Below are 19,414 nucleotides of genomic sequence, written 5' to 3' on the forward strand. Positions count from 1 at the left end.
CTGTTCTTATCCTATTGCTAGGAAGACTAGAGATTTGTGGGACCAGAACAGTTTCTATCTTATATTAAGGTCTGTAACTAGATTGACAGGAGTTAAAGTAATCAGAACCCTTTAGATGTTTTTAGTATCACGCACATGTATCATGTACCTAGCCTCAGACTGGCCTCAGTTTAAGGTTAACTTGAAGTTGATTACAAGTTAATTTAAAAGAAAAAGAAAACCAAGCCCCAAACTATTAGGTAACTGCCAACAGCTGAGCAGGGCAGCAGCCTGTCATGCAGACTGGGGCTTTTCTGAGCCTCTGACAGCCAGTTCAAGCCATTCCTCAGCTGCTCAAAGTAGCCTATTCACAGTCCAGCAAAATACAGACAGTTTTTATTTACAGCTTGCCAGTATCATCCAGACCAGCAGCTAATTGAGACTGTACTATTTTCATGCTTGATCTTTGCTGAGCTATAAATGATGAGCACTGAAAATGTATTTTCCCTCATACACTTATACAGTGCACCTTATACTTGCACTCCTCAAATTTCCAAGCAGTCACCGAACAGTGCCAAAAGCTCATTAAAGATTATGGACCACTGAATCACCATGAAATGATTCTTGAGTGACCTAGGAAAGCATTTTATATAAGAGACTTTGTGGATTGAGGGGGAAGACTGTAAGCAAGCCCTTTTAGCCCAGGTTTGAAACTAGGTGTAGGACATTAGGATTAAAACTTGGAAACTGTGTTTGTTTCGATTTGTTCCAATCCCAGCTTTGCTGGGTGAGTCAAAGAAATGCTGGCAAGCAGCTGTGTGAGAGACTACCCTCACAGGAGATAAGGAAACACTGAATACCTCTATCAACTTGATTTCATCACTGCTTAAAAAGAAATTGCAGTGCAGGAGCCTACCCCAGCTTTTACGTGTGCTGAATTCTTGCAGGACTCTGCTGTTAATTAGGTTTGCAGAGCAGGATAGAAGAGAGAATTTATATAAGTCTGTGGATATGGAGATTGAGAAATTTGAATTTGGTCTCCAGGAGAAAGGAAAGAAAGGATAAGAGTACGGAATTATCATGCTAGAAAGATTGCTATGTAGAGCCACATAAGGCTGCCAGTGTAAGATAAAAATACAAAACATGCTTAAAGTAAAATAGGGAGAGAAGGATCCCACTATAGGAGGACAGAATTATTTTGCTTCATACAGGGACAGTTTTGGGGGCAAGAATCATGCTTCTTTACCATTTCCTATCTAGATGAGTACATACAACTCTGTTGTCCATTCTATTTACATACTTATTATTTGTGTTGTTAAGGATCAACCGGGAATGGAGATCTACTGTCTTAGGCACCATGTGGATGAAGAGATGGAGACAGTCTGCACCCTGAATTGCTTACAGTCAAAACAGACAAGACAGCCAAAAACTAGGGAAAGGAGATAAAACACATAAATCTACGTCAGCAAACACTATGGTACTTTCACAGCCCTGGTTTCATTGGGGCAGGGACAGGAATGTGATAAGCAAAAGCGAAAGACAAAGCAAAGGAGGGAGAGAGAGAAGGAGGGCAGGGAGGAGGGAGGAGAGTTGAATCATCAGGGCCAAGTCCAGGGGGGACCGGCGATGAAGAGCCTTGGACGAGGCAGGCATCACATCAAACAGCTGCTTGGCACCAGCTAGTCAAAACTGTAGAAAAATATTACCAGTGTGCATCAGGCTCATCTCACATTTTCTGTGGCTGTTGGCGCAAATGCCTAGTTATGCCCCCGAAGGCCACACATTTGGAAAGACAAGAGGTCCCAGTCCTACAGACAGATATGATTTTTCACTTACGTGTTTCTAAGTATGGCAAGAATTGGAATCATTTTTGTTTGTGTATCTTATTCTCCAAAAAAGGTTCTTGGGTCAGGCAAAATTGCATGGAAATCCCTAGCAAATTCATGAAATTGTTTCAGCTAGGGAAAAAAATAAAAGAATGTGTTTGTTTAAGTTCAACTGTTTTTCTTTGACATTTTTAAACAAAAAAATTACCTGGATTTAATTTTTAAATTAATTAGATTAACCTGTACCTTCATTTCATTGGGCCTCAAATGAATTTTTTAGATATTGACTAAGCCTGAAAAGTCATTATGTAGTGTCCTGGATGCAATACAAGCCTAACACTATTTGCCAGCAAACAGGAGTGCAATGAAAAGTTTGCAGCTGTGCTAAGCACAGCAGTCAGAATTTATCTTTAGTGCTACCTTTTAACATGTATTTTACATAATACACTGCCTTTCTGTTTCTTTTTTTAAGATGATCTAGACAAATGTACACCTGATCAGTTGATCCAGAAAATTCTCCTTGTTCATCACTGGTTATGTTTACTTACCCCGCCCTCAAAACACACGCACTTAACCTACTTTCAGTTTTTCAGACACTGGACCTTTTCCTTCAAACACTGGAGGAAACAGAACTGGATCCACAGACTGGCTGGTTCAAGGTGAGAGGAAAGGGAGCTCTGGAGTTGAGCTCTTTCTGAGGAAATTACTTTTCCAGAAATATTTTGCATAGAAAATGAGGGGTTCCTATGAAGCATCTCAGCAGTCCTCTATTTCCAAGGTCTCACACAAGCAAAGGGGCAGCCCTTAAGGAGCCATTTCCAGATTTGGTTTAAGTTTAACGGTCAAAGACAATACCCTAATTTGCACCCAGGAATGAAATCGAAACAGAGTGTAGCACAGACCACATCCTTCAAGAAAGCCTGGTCGGCAAGCCAGCAACAGCATGCCACCCCAGCTGTAAGTAATCCTAACCCATAGCCAAACTATGCAGGGCCTAAACTGTGCTCTGTACTTGGCACAGTAAATAGGCAATCTAATGGGCAAAGAATTTACAGTCTAAATTTAGATGTGCTGCTACAATGAGAACAACAAGCATGGTGATTATGGACTAAAGGAGTATGAGAACCACAGCCTTCACCTCAAAAGGTAACTGCTTGTGTCTGGCACAAGTAATGTTTTGTTGATGCTTCTATTAATTTTAAAGATATCATTGAATAAGCTTGGGCATCATCACAATAGAAACAAGCTTTACTGGGTGGTGGAAAGAGAAGGGGACAATATCTCTGTGAGTAAGACTTCAAAAGCCCTTCCACTACGAACAGATTAGGGACAGGAAGAAGAGGTCACCCTTGCTCAGATCAAGGATGCAGTCTTTGAGACATAACTATGAACAAGTACAAGAGGCACTTAAAGTTGCAGTCTAGAGAGTTACAGAAAGTCTTTCAAGGCAGTACAAGGAGTTTGAATGTGATATGTGGTCGTTAGGAAACCAGTGAAAGATTTAAAGTGAAGAAAGGCTTGGATGAAAAACACTTTTTTTTTTTTTGGCAAACCGAGAGGGAACAATGAAGAAGACCATAGAGGAAACCACTGCAGTAATCATCCAACCACCAGTGCATTCCTGCACCATATCCAGCATGATTACTTGCACAGTCTAACCAGGGAGGCTCCATGGCAAACAGTCCTTTCCAAACATGGAGCTGGGGCAGGAACTTGGCTCTTGCTGTGCTTGCCACACAGAGAAAGCAAACAGAACCAAAAAAAGCCGGTTTGCCTCACTGTGAGAATTTTAACAGATTTTGATGGTATTCTCTGCATGAGTCCAATAAAGTGACAAAAAAGAGAATGTCTGATGCTACCCAAGCTTCAAACACACTTCCCTCATGGCTTTTCACAGTTGCTGCTTGAGGTGTATATATAATACTCTTACTTATCAGACACACGCACACGCTTCTGCCCACCAACTTTCAAAATACAGAAATATTTAGATCAGTGCAAAGATGCAGGTGAAGGTGAAAAATGGTTGGAGAAAATGAAAAAATTCTGTACAGATTCATTCATTATGATTCTGTTCATGTTTTGCAGCTTGAGAATCTCAACTTACATAAAAATGTTAGTTTAGCTACTTCACAGCAGGCTAATGTTCAAAATGGCAGCTGACAATGAAGTAAATTATTGAAATTAAAATTATGGGAAACATAAGTCCAACATACAAACCAAATACATACTGCCAAATACATACTACGCACTGGCAGAAATGAAATTTTTTAAGATAGGTCTTCTATCATATAACGTGCAGAGTTCCATTAAAATGAAAAAACCTAAACAAACCATGGATTACTTCCTCAGGTAGTGCACAGTGATGTAGCTGTACTCATCTTTCAATCATGCACAGTGAGAAAAAGAGTGTCTCATTACTGCAAAAAGAATACTAGTTCTCTGGCAAGAGAACCATAAATTACACTCACAAAAATATTTGTTGGGGTTTACACAAGCTCATAAATGTGTAGAGTTTCACCACGAAGAATAAGCAACTGAGAAGTCTTTTCCAAACGAACAAGCATCTTCTGCTTTTTCATTTGCCAATCCTCAGAAATAGTCATTGTGAGTTAACCTGCCATTGCTGGAGTTCTATGTTTTTCAGAGAAAAAAAGTTCTATGTTTTTCTTCTACTTTGCCATTAGCTATGACTTTATTTCACTCTTTCTTTAGGACCAGATTTTGTCTGTCCTCGGACAAGTCAACAGCCCAGAGTAGCAACATCTGACCTGAGCAAGATATGTAAAAATGCTGTCATCTGCATCTGATTCAGTTGTCTTAACTCACCTCAGAGTTAATAGTGAGGAGCAGGCAATTCCAGAATCTGATTCCCCTCATCCATATGTAGACTTCTAAAAGAGGCCAGGTGCACTGTGTCCTCAAGAGCAGGAAAGGAAAGGGCTCCTTTCTTGCCACTGCCTGAAAAGGGGAGGATTTCAAAATGGAGATGAAAAGGTATCCAAAAGGAACAAATCTGGAATAAACAGATGTTCTAATGACGTAATTGGGCTGAGCAGAGGAATAACATGATCTAAAGAACATCTAATGACAATCAAAACCACATCTGCAGCATTTTATTCATATATCTGCTAGGCAGAGAGAGAAAACACAATTGGTAGAGAATCTGAGCCCCATGAAAAACAAAAGGACTTTTTTCCATTGCCTTTTGTGAAAATTGGATTAGATTCTTGGTGCTCATAAGAAAGCATCCAGTTTATTAGAATATCATCTAGTGAAAAAAGAAACACAGTGGGAACGTATGTACATTTCGTAAAACTGAAAGGCCTTTCCCCTTTCGTTTCAGCCTCAACGTCTTCACTTTAAATAACGTTATCTACAAGCAATTATAATTCTCCAGGAAACCACCACATTGCAAGCATTGGCCACTAAATAAAAGTCTCAGAGGACAGAAGAGGGGGAAAAGCAGGTAACCCGAGTGAATGACAAACCTTTGTTCATTTATCAGGAATCAGAGGAAACAATTCTTTGAGCATGTACATGTTGGACTTTGTGCATACTTACCAACTATCTTAATGCAGTTACTAAATACAAGGTCATGATGGTATTAAATGTGCAGTGCTATGGTACCACACCCAGGTGATATCTCTGGCATGTAAAGGTCTGGACATAATCAGCGGCTTATCAGAGCTTTGAGCAGGGCTGGACACTGGTCTGAAGGAGGGTGTGAGGAGCTGCAGGGCGCCTCCTGTGACCCCATGAAAGCCACGTTTGCCACCCCAGGCAGTGCCACGTGGAGGGGAGCTACCAATTCTGATGTCTCTAAACCTTCCTGGTAAATCTATGCATTTTGTCATTCCAGGCAGGATAGAAAATGAAGCTCCAGGCTGCTTTTCTCAAACCTGAGCTTTGTTACCCTGTGACAAATAGCATTTTGGTAAAATTCTCAGTTTGCAGCCAAATGGGTTGTGCAGTATTATGTCAATGTGCATTTTTCCAGGTTATCTCAGCAAAGGAAAGTATGGGATGCACTTCTTTAAAGCTTAGAAATGATGGGGATGAACATGCAAAATCTTTAAATCTGGAAATGTATCACTGTGATGCACTGACGTACAGCCTAATAATCTGCAAGCAGGGTTGTTACAGCCTGGTGGTGATGTGAAATTTTCTAAACATTAATGAATGTAGTAATATTCCTGTAAAACTCTTATTTTGCATGTGAACTTTAAGATTTTGAAAGGGAATGTTCTACTCTATGGTTGCAGGCCTTTCCAAAAGGAGATCTGCTTCCAGTTATTCAGAGTCTCTGCTTCCAACCTGAGTATTACAGTTTGATATGGAGAGGGAACACGTATGGAAAGAGCAGGTGTTTAAATCACGGTTCTTAACTGAGTTGCTTTCACGATATGGTTCAGAATTGCATTTTAGTTCAGACTGAATCAGGATTAATTTCGTATAGTGTTTTACATAGTTTTGTGGTATTTGTATGGATCACTCATTCTTATTTCTGGTCTAATAAGACAAGTAGTCTTATGAGATCCTGTCTTCAGATTAACCAGCTGAAGTCATGTACCTTTCATGGTTTGAATAATACATGTCACTAAAGACACAGGGACAAGTTCTTAGTGTCTTGATGATTTATATTCCTGCACACTACTGTCCTGGCTTGTTGAAATCTACAGCAGACACCATGTGACGGTTCTGTCTTTCACATACTGATTATTACTTTAAAACTCTATAAGATAATCAAGGAAGTGTGAGAAGTCATAAGGCTACATTCTCATCACATGTTACGAATTACTTTGTTTGTTTGTTTGTTTCCCTGAATTTTCTACCCCTGAAACAATACTTCTGTAAATAAACTCTTGATGGAAAAGTGAGAGTCATTTGAGAGAGTTCCAGAAGTTTTCATATTTCCTGCAGATTTTCCCTGTTTGGAAGACACAAATCTGCTGTTCTATATCATGTCAGGCTTGCAGCAGGTTTGAAAGGCCATCTGTAGCAAAAGTACTGTCATATATCATGCTCTTTCCCTCCAGTGCTCTAAGAGGAGATATTGAATGCTTTGTGGGAGTTTTCCTGAATTCCTAATACTCACACCCTTCATGATTTTTCCACATTAAATAAATTATTAAATTACTAGCACTCATTTTGACCGTATGACTGGATTTCTCAAGCATTGGCAGAGGTGCATGTACTCATCTCAATACACCTCCTTAATCAGGAATCACTTACGTCGTTCAAGGGCTACGTGGTACCCCTGTGAAACACCATGTTGTGTTGAGCAAATACTGTTTGGCAGCCCATCTTCAGAGTTGATGCTGGAGCCCAGATCCTCAAGTGCACTGAGGTGCCTAACTTCACTAAACTGAGGATTAGGGTGTCACTGTTTATCTTGGCAGGCATTTCCAGCCATAAGCCAGAGGACCAGAACTATGGGCCTAGTCAGGAGGGGGCAGAGCTGTGTGTCCTCAGCTTACTAGCACTGATGTCCCTGGAGACTGATCAAACTCCTCTTGCCCCTAGAAGATTCTCATTTTTATTAAAGAGGAAAGGTAAGAGTGCAGGGATTTCTGCATTAAAATGCCTCTGCCACGAGCAAGGAGTGGGTGCAAATGGAGAATGAGTTCTTTTTCCACTTTTAGAAATAAGCATTTGAGCTGAGGAGAGAAGCACACTGAAAGTTTCTAAGACATTCCTCTGCACAGCTTAAGGGTTTATCTCTCTCTCTGTTAGAGAGAGCCTAATGCATTTCACTATGTTCTCAGCAAAGCACAGTCTTGGTTCTGTCCTTGTGCACTTTGGGAGCCCATGGCTTCATTTTTTCAAGCCCAGTGATCTGTCTGTATTTCTACCTGAGGCTTCTGATGTGCTTCTGATAAGCTACAATTACAGGTAAACAGGTAAAACAAGAATTCAAGGGCATTGCTGAAATGCTGGGCTCAGCATCCCTTACTCCACTTCTATCACCACCTTTGTTTTTCTACGTTTTCTACGTTTTTCTACGAACATAGCAGCAACTGAGAAAAAAAATTCATAGACCCATGCCATTCTCTGCCTACTTATCTGGAACGCATCAGAGAATTTGACTACTTTCCACTTGCATGAGAAAAAGAGTAATGTTAAAGTCCACTGAGAAATGTGAGTTAGATAGTAGTAAGATGTATTCAGATACTACACTAATGATAGGGATAGGTGGATGCATGGATGTATGGGAGTGATTTCTGCATCGTAAAGTTAGAGTTTCCAATACGAAGCTTTATTTTTCACTCTCCTCCCATAAATTTAGCCTGAAGAGTGGAACTGGATACATTTTCCTGAGATAATATATTACAGAATGGCCACAGATTTCGTGGTCATTTTAAGCCAGAAATGCACCAGAAAGATGCAATCCTGTCCACCCTCAGATTCAATTTCTTGTTACCACCTTCTTTCGCTTCTACTGCACCTGCACCCATGCAGCATGCACTAAACCAGGTCCCATGGGTGATATGGACTAAAACTGACTTGCAGAAAAAGAAAGGGTGACAATTTCTCCCTCCCCACTCCATCCTCCCAATCTAGTTGTGCATGGATCCATAGTGATTTTGCTGGCACTGAATGGGAGAGAGTAGCGGGCAATCAAAAGGCAGAAGTGGAGAGAGAGGAGAGAATGATTCTTCAAGCTATCTGCCTACATACTTGCCTACGGCAGGACCCAGGGAGGGTCCAGGCACAACCCCTACACTGCGGGGCTTCTTTACCCTCTCTGCCAGACCTCTGCAATTCTTTTTCTTACAAAGCTAAAATACTGCTTGGTTTATTTATGTAGCTATGTGTATATGCCTACGTGTGGGAGTGTGTGTGTAGGAGACACGATATTTCAATAAGAAGGTAAATATTTGTGACCCATACTTGGTGAGAAGTTCATTCCAGTACCTCAGCAGGGTCGTCTGAGAGATTAACTAGTCATTGCTGGAATATGAGGGCCATTGCCAACTGCTTTGAAAGTAGGTGCTTTCCGCAGGAAAGCTGAGGTCATCGTGATACCAAATGGTACAGTGATGCAGATCTATAACAGAAACATGAGGGCTCTTGCCCTCTTCTGCCCCCAGCCTGCTTTGCACACATATTCCCTGTCATACAGTGTGGCAGTCTTGTGACTGCACAGCCTTTCTTCTCCCCCACATCCACACTCAGGTTTCACCTGCCTCTGTAATCTCCATCTCCACCAGGTCGCAAAAGGTAAAAAAATTGCAAGTTCAGCTACAATGGTACTCCCAAACCAGCTCATTTATAAAATAACATAAAACAAGAGCCCTGCAGAGCTCAGTCCATTCTGTCTCATGAATCCCAAAGGAAGAGTCATTAGGGGGACCATCGGGGTTCATTTCATTGTCACCTTTGGTGCCTTTTCGTATAAGCCCAGAGTTTAGCTGATTTCTGATAACTGCAGCCACAGTTGGTGGGCAGGCAGTTCCTTCCAGGGGAAGATACCAATGTCATTGTGAAGGCCTGCCTTATGTGCACTGCTCCTCAAAGGCTGAAAGCAAAGTATACCTGTATGCAAACAACAGTGCTAAAAAAACTCAGATGATGCTGGCTGATTGCTTTCAGCTAAGTGATCCCAAGCAGGGTGTCCTGGTAGCACTTATTCTTGCCCTTCTACGTCTGCAAAGAAAACCAGAAAAAGCCTGTTTTAACAGCCTGTCTCTGCTTGGCATTTGAAGTAATGAGAGGTCTGAAATGTATTCCTGCTACAGGTAGGAATTAGCAAGAGATCAAGTGTGCCCCAAAATATTCATTTAGTGATGTGAAATTAATGCAACATTTGTGTTGCTACCCTGCTGGATAGGCTGATACACCATGTGAATAGGCAGGCAGCTTGAAAGAGCAGACAATGTTATTGATATACACACATGTGTGTATATACATCTATCTAAACTCTGTATTTACTGCAAATAGAGCTCAACGAATCATTTGCACTAAGTGCTTTTCAATGAGTGTTATTCTTATCTTCTGTTCACTGCTTACCCATTAATGCTTTTGCCATATGTTTCCCAGATTCTTCAGTGTTTGGGCAAATGATGCCTAGTCAACACTTAATTGTGCTGCTTCCTTGGAGCTGCTTGACCAAGCTACCTGTTCATCCTCTGAACCAAACAAGAAGGAGACAGACAAATCACCAGGACTCCATACAGTAAGGTTGTCTGCAGAAGGAGACACTTCTTCAATGGGGAGGGCAGAAAGCAGTAGTAAACTGATGCTCAGATGAAGTTATCTTCCTATTCAACCCCCTACTTGCTTTCTCAAACCCATAATCAGGCAGAGAAGATACCCTCTACCTTGAGACATGAGGTATCAGCCAAATAGTGGCTTTCATTCCTTGTTGCCAGGTGGGCTGGGGAAAAACTGAAGTGTTAGAAGCTGACGATTGTAAGAAAGGGGAAATGCAATCTATTCGTTTCAAAAAATCAAACAATGACTACTGAAGAAAAAAATTGTGTTGTTTCCTCAGGTCTGTTTTCAAGTGCGGTTTCATTGACGGACTTGGTTACAGCACAAACCACTCCTTGTACCCTTAAAGAGCATTTAGGTCATTGCCTCATCTGAAGTGCAAGAGCTTCTTGAACCAGTTTCCACAGCAATCTCATTCTCCGATCACTATGTCAGCTACATTTCCAGAACTCAAGAGGCTGTAGAAACTGCCCACATGTACAGTTGGATCCTGCATGATTAATCCATGCTACTGCAATGACCTAAGTCAGCTTGCAATCTGTGCAGAATCTCACCTTGCAAAGAACAGAAAGAAAAATTGATAGCGTTTACAGTAAGAGAAATAATCCCCAGATATTGCTCTAGCGCTGCCACTGCTAGCCACAGAGTTTCCATACAGTCCTCAGTTTCCTTCCCCGCAGCCAGCTCTGCAGCTTGCCCCAGGTGCAGCGCCACAGACTTCCACCAAACCTTACAGCACCTCTCTCCCAAACCCAGGTGTAGTCCACAGTCCACCTCTGATGAGTCCACCACCTTTCCACACAGCCCGACAATCCACTTTGTCCCAGTCCCATGAACAACCCTACAGCTCAACTCTCCCACCCCTGGAATGCATCTCAGCATATTTCCCCTTCAGTGCATGCATGACTCTCTACAAAGCTCTGCACCCTATCTCCCCAAGTCCTACCTCCTTCACAGTCCACTTGCCATTGCCAGAGCAACAGCTAGGTGCCAGGATCTTGGGAGCTGTGTATTGCTGGCACTTTTTTGAAGTCCATGATTTCTAGGTGCTTGGTTTGTGTGTTGCCAATTGAATGAGCTTCCAGCGAGTGCTCTGGGGCTGCTCGAACAAAGCATTTAAGGGCATGCCTAACTTCAGGAGCAGAAGTGATGGCATTAAAGGCAACAGAACCATTCGCACACACATAAATAAACATTTGTGCCACTGCTTTGCCAGACTGGGGCTGATTTCATTCGAAAATCAGCCTTACAGATGAAGCCCTTAGTGTCTGAACATTTCTCCTGCTGTTTTTAATAGAAAATGTCCTCATTTAGAAACAGGTCTTTCCCATGCACACCACAGGGGAAAGTAATCATATGTGACAGAAGTCATGACTTCTAAGAGGAGATATAAGGTATCTGATTCCCTGCCTTCTTTATAGGCTTATGCTTAGATCATTGCTGGTTTAATTAACTCTTAAATTTTAATTATCCTGTGGACTATAGATCTGAATAAATGATCTGATGAACAAAACCTAGCTTTTAGGTCAGCATAGCAAAACTATTTGTAACATAAGAAGGAGAAATTGCTCAATTTAACTACATGTTCTCAAATCCTCCTAGTCTGCTTTGACCATCTGATTTCATTAAAACCCAGAGCAGCTCCCAGTGAAACCAGTCACATGCTCAGGGTGAAGGGAGATGAATGACTCTCTTGATCCTTCCTGCAGTACCTGTATTGTCACACTCAGTCCCTATGCAATCATGCTGCCAACAACTACCAGGTCTCACATGCCGAACATGAGACTGGGAAAGCAGATGTTGGTTGCTTTGCCTTTTCTCCCCTTTCCCCTCCCTTCCCTTCTCCCAAGTGCCCTGTATCACAAACACCTGCCGAGCAGCACCCTGCTGCTGCTATCCCACCCACCAGGTACAGCTGGTCAATGGGTCACAGATCTGGTTGACCACCTGTCTACAGCGTGGGGAGCTGGGGTGTGTAGGAGAGGCTTTGGCAGCTGGTAATTTGCCATCTGAGAGACCATGTGTGCCTGGGACCTTGCAGGAGGTGGCACCTGCTAGCCACCACCTGTACCTGATGTGACATAGCTTCACCATCCTGGGGTGATCCATGGGGCTGGCTGCTTTCCCCTTTGGGGTGCTACAGGATGGAGCAGTCCTGGGCTCCTTGGGGCAGTGATATTGCCCTGATTCCCCTTTCACACCAGTGTCATCCCACTGGCCAGCAGAGCATAAAACCAACAGAAACAAGCCGCAGACAAAACTATTGTCTTCTCCTGTGCCATACACATTTATCCTGCCTGTATTCATTCCTATGCAGAATGAACTAAATAGAAACAAATGAACTCCACGTCCTAAATGTGTCTAGGAATTTAGCAACCCAGCTTGTGCTTCCAGTGAGATTCAGTGGTACTAAAATTGTAAGCATTTTGACATACCTGCCTTAAGACCCTACAGAAAAAGCTGAAGCCAAAATTTAAAAAAAAAACTTTAAGAAGTATTTTTTAAAGTGTCTTTTCTTAAATGGGTTTCTAGAGTCATCTGAGGAAGAATAGCCTACATTCAGTTGAGACGTGAGCGGCAGTGGCAGATTCCCTGTTGAAGCGGTGGAGGCAAGAGGCATGAGGCTACATTTGGTGCTGATAGACTCACTGGGAAAGACAAACAGGTGCAAGTGGGTTTAAAGTAGAAAACTAGTGTGACTCCCTTCAAATTTGGTATGCAGGGGGTGTGCAAACCAGCTTGTGCATTCAGGGGCAGGGAGGTCAAGGAAAAACAGTTTGGCAGGACAGAAAAACAGCCTGCTACACACACTTGAGTCTTCTGTTTGCCTTGCCCAGCATCCCTGATGGCAGCTTCGCATATTAACCATACATAAAGGTATGGCACTACGTAATGTAAAGCCTGGCCACAGGCTCCAGCCGCCATGCCTGTTCAGAGCAGCCATGCCTGTGTAGGTGACCTACACACAGGACAGCGTTTCCTGATGTGATGCTGACAACTAGGCAACTTTGTACAAGCCTCCTGTTTCCAGGAGTATTGCCCTTGGTCAAGCCTTGATGAGTTCACCAGGAGCTGGGAGTGCTCAGTACAAATGCAAATCCATCCACTTTTGTATGAATGTGAATGTCTATCTCAAAAAAGAAACTCTGCTCAAAGACATCTGTAAGACGCGGCTGCTGGTTCCATAAAAGATTTTGCTGGGAAGATTCAGTCAATCTGATAGAAAATGAAAATTAGGGCTGGGATCCCTCTTGCAGCTTTGTGCACTGGTGCTGCAAGGAGCATCCCTGCATCCGAGGTAGTCCTTCACACTTGCCTTGGCCATGAGGGAAGGAAGGGGTGCTCCTGGGATGTGACTCCCCTTGTCTGCTGTGGGGTGAGGAGGTGCCAGCAGCCGCTCAGCTGTCCCTGTCCCATCCCTGCAGAGGCCCCAGCAGAACAGCAGGGGCACAAAAGCTCAGCCCCTTGGCTAATGGTCCCCATTATCTCCCACTGGATTGCAGCGGCAGCGCTTTTATCTGATTGCAGAGACTGGGCTGTTAAGATGACAACTGGTTCCCAAGCTGGTTAACTGGAGTCATACCCTGCCGCCTCCCCTCTCCCCCTCCACCACCACTGGCAGCCCCCATGCTTCCTCGTCTCCCTGCCATGGGGGTGGCTGAGGGAAGCAGGCGCCCCTCGCCAGGGCAGCTTGCATTCGCACTGCGCCATGCAGGCCTGGGCAGCCACGGTGTGGACCACAGCACAGGCTGCAAATGCGTGGGATGCAGGTGGTTTGGGCAGGCTGAGGTGGGAGCCAGGCCCTTGGAGGTGCAGGGCCAGCGTCGCGGGAGGCCCTCCCTGCTGGAGCAGCTAGGAGCACGGGACATGGCTGAAGGGGGCTGGAAAAGCCACATGGAGTGGGCCAGGCCCACTGCTGGGCTTCCCCCTTGCATGCCGGTGCGGAGTGCAGCTGTGCGGCCTCGCCAAGCGCTTGGCAGCGCCGCCCTGGCCCTCCAAAGCCCTGCAGAGGAGAAGGCAGCCCGGACAGGCCTTGAGCCGCTGCTCACTCCCCTCACCCAGACACTTCTTTTTAATAGCTGATGTAGTCGAATTCTAGTTAAAATCACTGTGACTGGAGACAGGGATTAAACCCATGGGCAAGCGATCAAGTGACTAAGACCAGAAAACAAATCCAGGCCTGCAGCACTTCGGGACAAGTCACCAGCAGCCGGACAAGGAGCTCTTTGTGCTCCGCCGGGCAGCACCGTCACCAACCCCGCTGGGCCGCAGCCGCGCTGACGCGTGCCGCGCTCTCCGAAAAACAAACCTCTGCCCGGGGGTCGCGGCTGCGGGTTTGTTAGAGTGTGCTGGTGTCCCTATGGGGGCTTCTCTTCTCTTCCCTTCCCCTCCCACTTCTTCGCGTCCATCCCTCCCCGCTGCATCGCACCCAGGCAGCACAGCAGCCCAGGTAGCCCCGCCTGCCAGCCCCAGCAGCTATTAATTTACCCCCCTCCCCGGCTGCCCGCAGCCGGTCAGCTTTTCAGCATTGCAACATTATTAGCTGAGTCTACCAGAGAGGCTCGTGATCAGTAAAAGGGGCAGCTTTTATTGCAGTTGTCTGTCCTTTACTCATAAAAACGCGGCCTTTTCATCTTCTTGCTGCACTGCTTGTCAAGTTGCTGGTAAGGGAGCAAAGGAAATGCCTACTTAGAGTCAGGGAAGGTAACATGGCTGTCAAACATGCAGGCAATTCAACATCACAGGCTGGCTGCAAAGACAGAGGCAAGTGTGGATGCATTGTGCCGAAAGTAATATTCCAGCAGTTTGGAGTGAAATGTTAAATTGTTTTAAATTAAATTGAGTTAATCGCTGTGCAACTGCTGTACTGCCACATACACTCACCTTTCTTCATACCCGGTCCCAATCCTCATCTATTGCTGCAGCACTGATGATCTCCGCTGGGGTCAGGGATTTCCCAAACAGGAATACAACATCACAAAGCATCTGTGCAGAGTCTGATCCATCTGCTATGTTTGCGTACTTGCTCTACTGTGAGTCAGACCTAAATCGAATATGCCAGCATATATATGACTACTGTGTGCGCAGAGATTATCTGTGCTGCATGTGTGCACTTGCAGTGATATAATCATCTGTATGAAAATATACAGATGTTCTTGACCAATATCCAGATATGTAGATTATAATCACATAGCCCAGGAAGTGTGAAGAGACACAGAGGAGAGAATATGAGGAAACTGCCTTGACAGTGTAGAAAGTGCAATTAGTGTAAATGCAAATAGGGCCTGCAGAAATTTCCTCAGCAGAAGTCTAATAGCACACTGCAATTAGACACACAGCTACTCCTGAGCAAACGCTTCATGCCTTAGCTGGCATGTGGCACTGAGCTAATGTAAGTTATGCAATTACCCACCAAATGGTTATCACTGAACCGATAGCTTGTAGAGTAGTAGCTTTCATGGCTAGTAACTGAAAATAGAATCAGACCTCACATGAGCTGTGTAACTGTGCACTGTTTAAAATGAATTTCTATTACATGGTAGGATGGGTTATATTTATACCACAGAAGCAGATACCAAACATAATTTTGCAAAAATAAAATTACTATAATTATTTTGATTGTGATGCCCAGAAAATGAGATTTTTAATTCTTATAAAATGTTAAGAGTTTTTGAAATACATAAGGGCACAGAAAAATCAGATAAAAAGAACAAATGTGCCTTTTTAAATGAATGCGTATTGGCCATCATGAATGAATAAGCTCAGTAACAAGATTCTCGCCCCAGAATGTTGGACATAAAAGTTAATTATCACTTTGCAACCTCTTAATTATGTCTGTAATATTCAGACAGTCAGGATATAGGAATCTTTATGTATGCGCATTGCAGATGTTCCTCTCCTATGCCTCTCCACTTGCCGATCAAATGATGCTTGCTGTCCTGGAACTATATTTCATCCACATATTCCCTCCATCCTCACCCACTCTTCCCAAGAACAACAACAGAGAGCTCTGCATGGATATATTAACAGTGAGAAAGTGATGACTGGTAACATGAGTCTGGACTTGCTCAGGCTCACAGCTGGCCAAACAAACCTCCCTGCATGCTGTAGCCCGCTCTTCTATTGATTAATCACAAGCAGCAATTGAGGCATTTAAAAGCAATAAACTAGTTTCTACTAGCCTGCATTTCAACCTGATATTTTAAAGGGGATGTGTTGGAATGGGTAAAGTAGCTTGAGCCCTTCTTTTCCTTTCATTAGCTCTGGCTGGTATCAGGTGGTTTGCTCATGGCTGCAGGGCTGACAAGCTTTCCTATTTCTATCAGGACTGCACCTGCATATATTTTCCTTTTCAGTAGTCACAGAACTTGTTGGTTGATTTGAACCGAGTTTGACAACCCTCAAATATATTGTTCCTGCAAAGTTCCTGCAAGGGTCACAAGAACAGGCAGCTACTGGAGGGATTTATAAGTGAGACTCAGACCTTCAGAAACTATGGGTATTATATGCCAAAAGAATAAAGTCATAAAAATAAGTCAGATAAAAGCAATGAGTACAAAACATGAAGTCAGGTTTCTTACAGGGCTCTTAGCTGCTTTAGCAGACCAATATTCAGATTTTCTGTCCCCTCTCCATGTTCCCTTGTACTTTTTCACCTTCCAACTCCCCTCCAGAATAATGTTCTGGCATTAAAATCCTTTGAGGGTTTTATTCTTACCTCAAATTTTATTCAAATCAATGAGTAGGTTCAAAAACTAAGGGGAAACAGAGCTACATATACAAACAGCTAACTTAGTGTTTCCATTTAAAAAAAGGCTAAAAACGTGAATCAAAGAAACATGCCAATAATTCTTGATTTACACCAAAGGTTTGGTTTTTTTTTTCCTTCTGCTCACAGAATAACTTAATTTGTGACAAAAGGTTTTGTAAAAGCCCAGGTATTTCTCATGGGCAGTTCACAGAAGTGACCATATACTGAATATAGTTTTAGGTTTCTTCTTCTGGAGTAGCCTTTCTCTGTTTCTCTCTTATCTGGCTGGAAACTTCAGAAATCTTTAAGCTTCAGGTTCACAGGACTACCATGCACAAGCTCATAGTTCTTTGCTAGTCCTGGGATAGGCTCCTCATACAGTGCAGGAGAGCACCGCATGCCACAGAGTAGGTAAAACAGGAGGGAAGCCAAGCTGATGGGACACTCTGACAGTGGGGCTAAAACTCCAGTATTCCACTTCTCCTTGCAGGCAGGTATCTGAGTGCTTTCACTTAGTATTCCCAGGCCTTAATTTACATTAGAAAGGATATGTCAGTACTCTTCCTTCAAATACACTGAGTGGACATGACACTTCTTCAAAACCATGACTGATGTTGCTGTTTATCTGCTTGTAAAATGTCCTTTTAACTAGAGTGCTCAAGGGAGTGCCAGAAGCAAAGATTTCTTCTTCTGGAAATCTCAGGTTTAAATTCCCCCAGGCAGAGAAAGGACAATTAAACCTGTGTCAACTGACCATATTGTGGCTGGGCATTTTCACCCTTTACCAGGTACATAAAGACCTTCTTCTTCTCTGGCTATGTTTTAAAAGTGACTGTCATTGCATTTTGAATGCAATGTGCTCTATTTGGGAATCTCCTCAGAACACCTGCTAGATTAAGTTATTAAGGGGAGATGAGCAGGAAGAGTTCCAGTTTATTGATCCTGATGGGGAACAGAAATGAGACAGGCTTCAAGCTGCTCATCGCTGCCAGCCTGGGGGACATGCATGAGGAGTCTGGGCATTGCCAGGATGGGCCAGTGGCTGAGAAGGACTTTCTGGGACTTTGTTTTAAATGTTTAACTTGGGTAACGATGTCCTTTTATTGGCCTGCAAGGACTGTTTGAATTCCTGCATGTCCCAAAGACTACAGTTACGCTGTTTCAGCTCTTGGGAGAAAAAGCTCTGCACCAGGTGCAAAGAAGAGGCAACCAAGTATCTGCACCCTGAAGGCCCCTGGGACAATGAGGAATTCCAGCCTGCAAACTGCACTCCTTGCCGAAGATAAAGGAAAAAACTCTCACGATCCCCGCCTGACTATCTTTTGGAGTAAAATGCTTTTCCTCCCCCAAATCTGGCCATTGTCATGACCCTGAGCATCAGAGGAAGTTACACAAAGCAGAAAGCTGGGACTATGTAGTGCCTTCTGTCAGTGGTCTAACCCCACCGTTGTCCCGTTTCCAACTGGTGACCAAGGTCTGATACTTCAGAAAGTGGTAGGTGGGTAGGGAAGCAATCAAAACATATCTTGGAGGCAGAGAGAAGGAATCCTTTCATAGCCTGAAGGCAATCATGTGAGGTCCTCGCCACTGATTGCAGGCTGCGATTTGGAGTTTCTCCCACCAAAAGACATTTATCAGTGATTGGATCTTGTCATGCCTTTGTCAGTAAAAGTTTAAAAGCGCTCTACTCTCAGATATCCATCCCATGTGCTAACACTTATACAAAACACCCAAATCACCTCAGGCTTCTTTTTTCAGGAATAAATTATGGTCCTTAAGTCTCCCCTCCTACAGTCTGCTTGGCAGCCCACAAGTCAGCTGTGTGGCTCCCCTTTGAAACCTCTGTAGTATTTCCTCAGCCTCCCTTAACCAGCAGGGACCAGAAATGCAAGCCAGCTTCTAGCAGTGGCTAACTAACACTGTACACTCACATCTCTACTTCTGCTTTCTAAATAACTATTAAACTCTTTCGACAAAGCATTTAAAGTGCTTATTAAAGGCAGCAGCAATAGTGTTCCTGAACGTAAACCTCCACTGCACTCGCAGTTACTCACCTGATTCAGGAGGTGCCAGGGTTCAAATGCTGGGTTTGGCACAGGCCTCTTGCGCAATCTTAAGGAACGAATTTGACCTTTCTGTGTTGCCATCACTCTTACCTCAGCCCCATTTCTGTAGAACATGTACAATACTTGCACTGCTCTGTTTCCACCTGATTTATCTGCAGGCACATCTGCACGGACGGTAGCTCTGCCTGCACTCTGAGTCAGCCGAGTGAAAGCCTTCTCCAGGCTGGAAGCTGTTTAGACATGTTACTGAAGGCTGTGCCCATGCTAATGTTTCCTGCTTCCCCACAGAGAGAAAAGGCATGTCAAGGAGTTGAATTTACTGTCGTGGGGCTCCTCAAGTGTAAAAATCACTAGTGCTTTCTAGCATACTGGGAGATGCAGAGCCCTGGTGCTGGAGCAGTCTCCGGTCTCACGTCTCTTGTCCAGCATCTAATTCCCCCCAATTTGGGCTCAGCCCGCTTTCCTCCCTCAGCTGCTCCCCAGCCCTCCTGGATGGTCGCGTGAAGGTTGCGTTACAGCAGACGGATCAAGATCTCAAAACCAAACGGGCTGGCCGAGGCATTCCTTCCCTTGCCACT

Source organism: Nipponia nippon, unplaced genomic scaffold (genome assembly GCF_047370975.1).
Source record: "Nipponia nippon isolate SJK-2023a ecotype South Korea unplaced genomic scaffold, ASM4737097v1 scaffold_4, whole genome shotgun sequence".
NCBI classification, from domain to species: Eukaryota; Metazoa; Chordata; class Aves; order Pelecaniformes; family Threskiornithidae; genus Nipponia; species Nipponia nippon.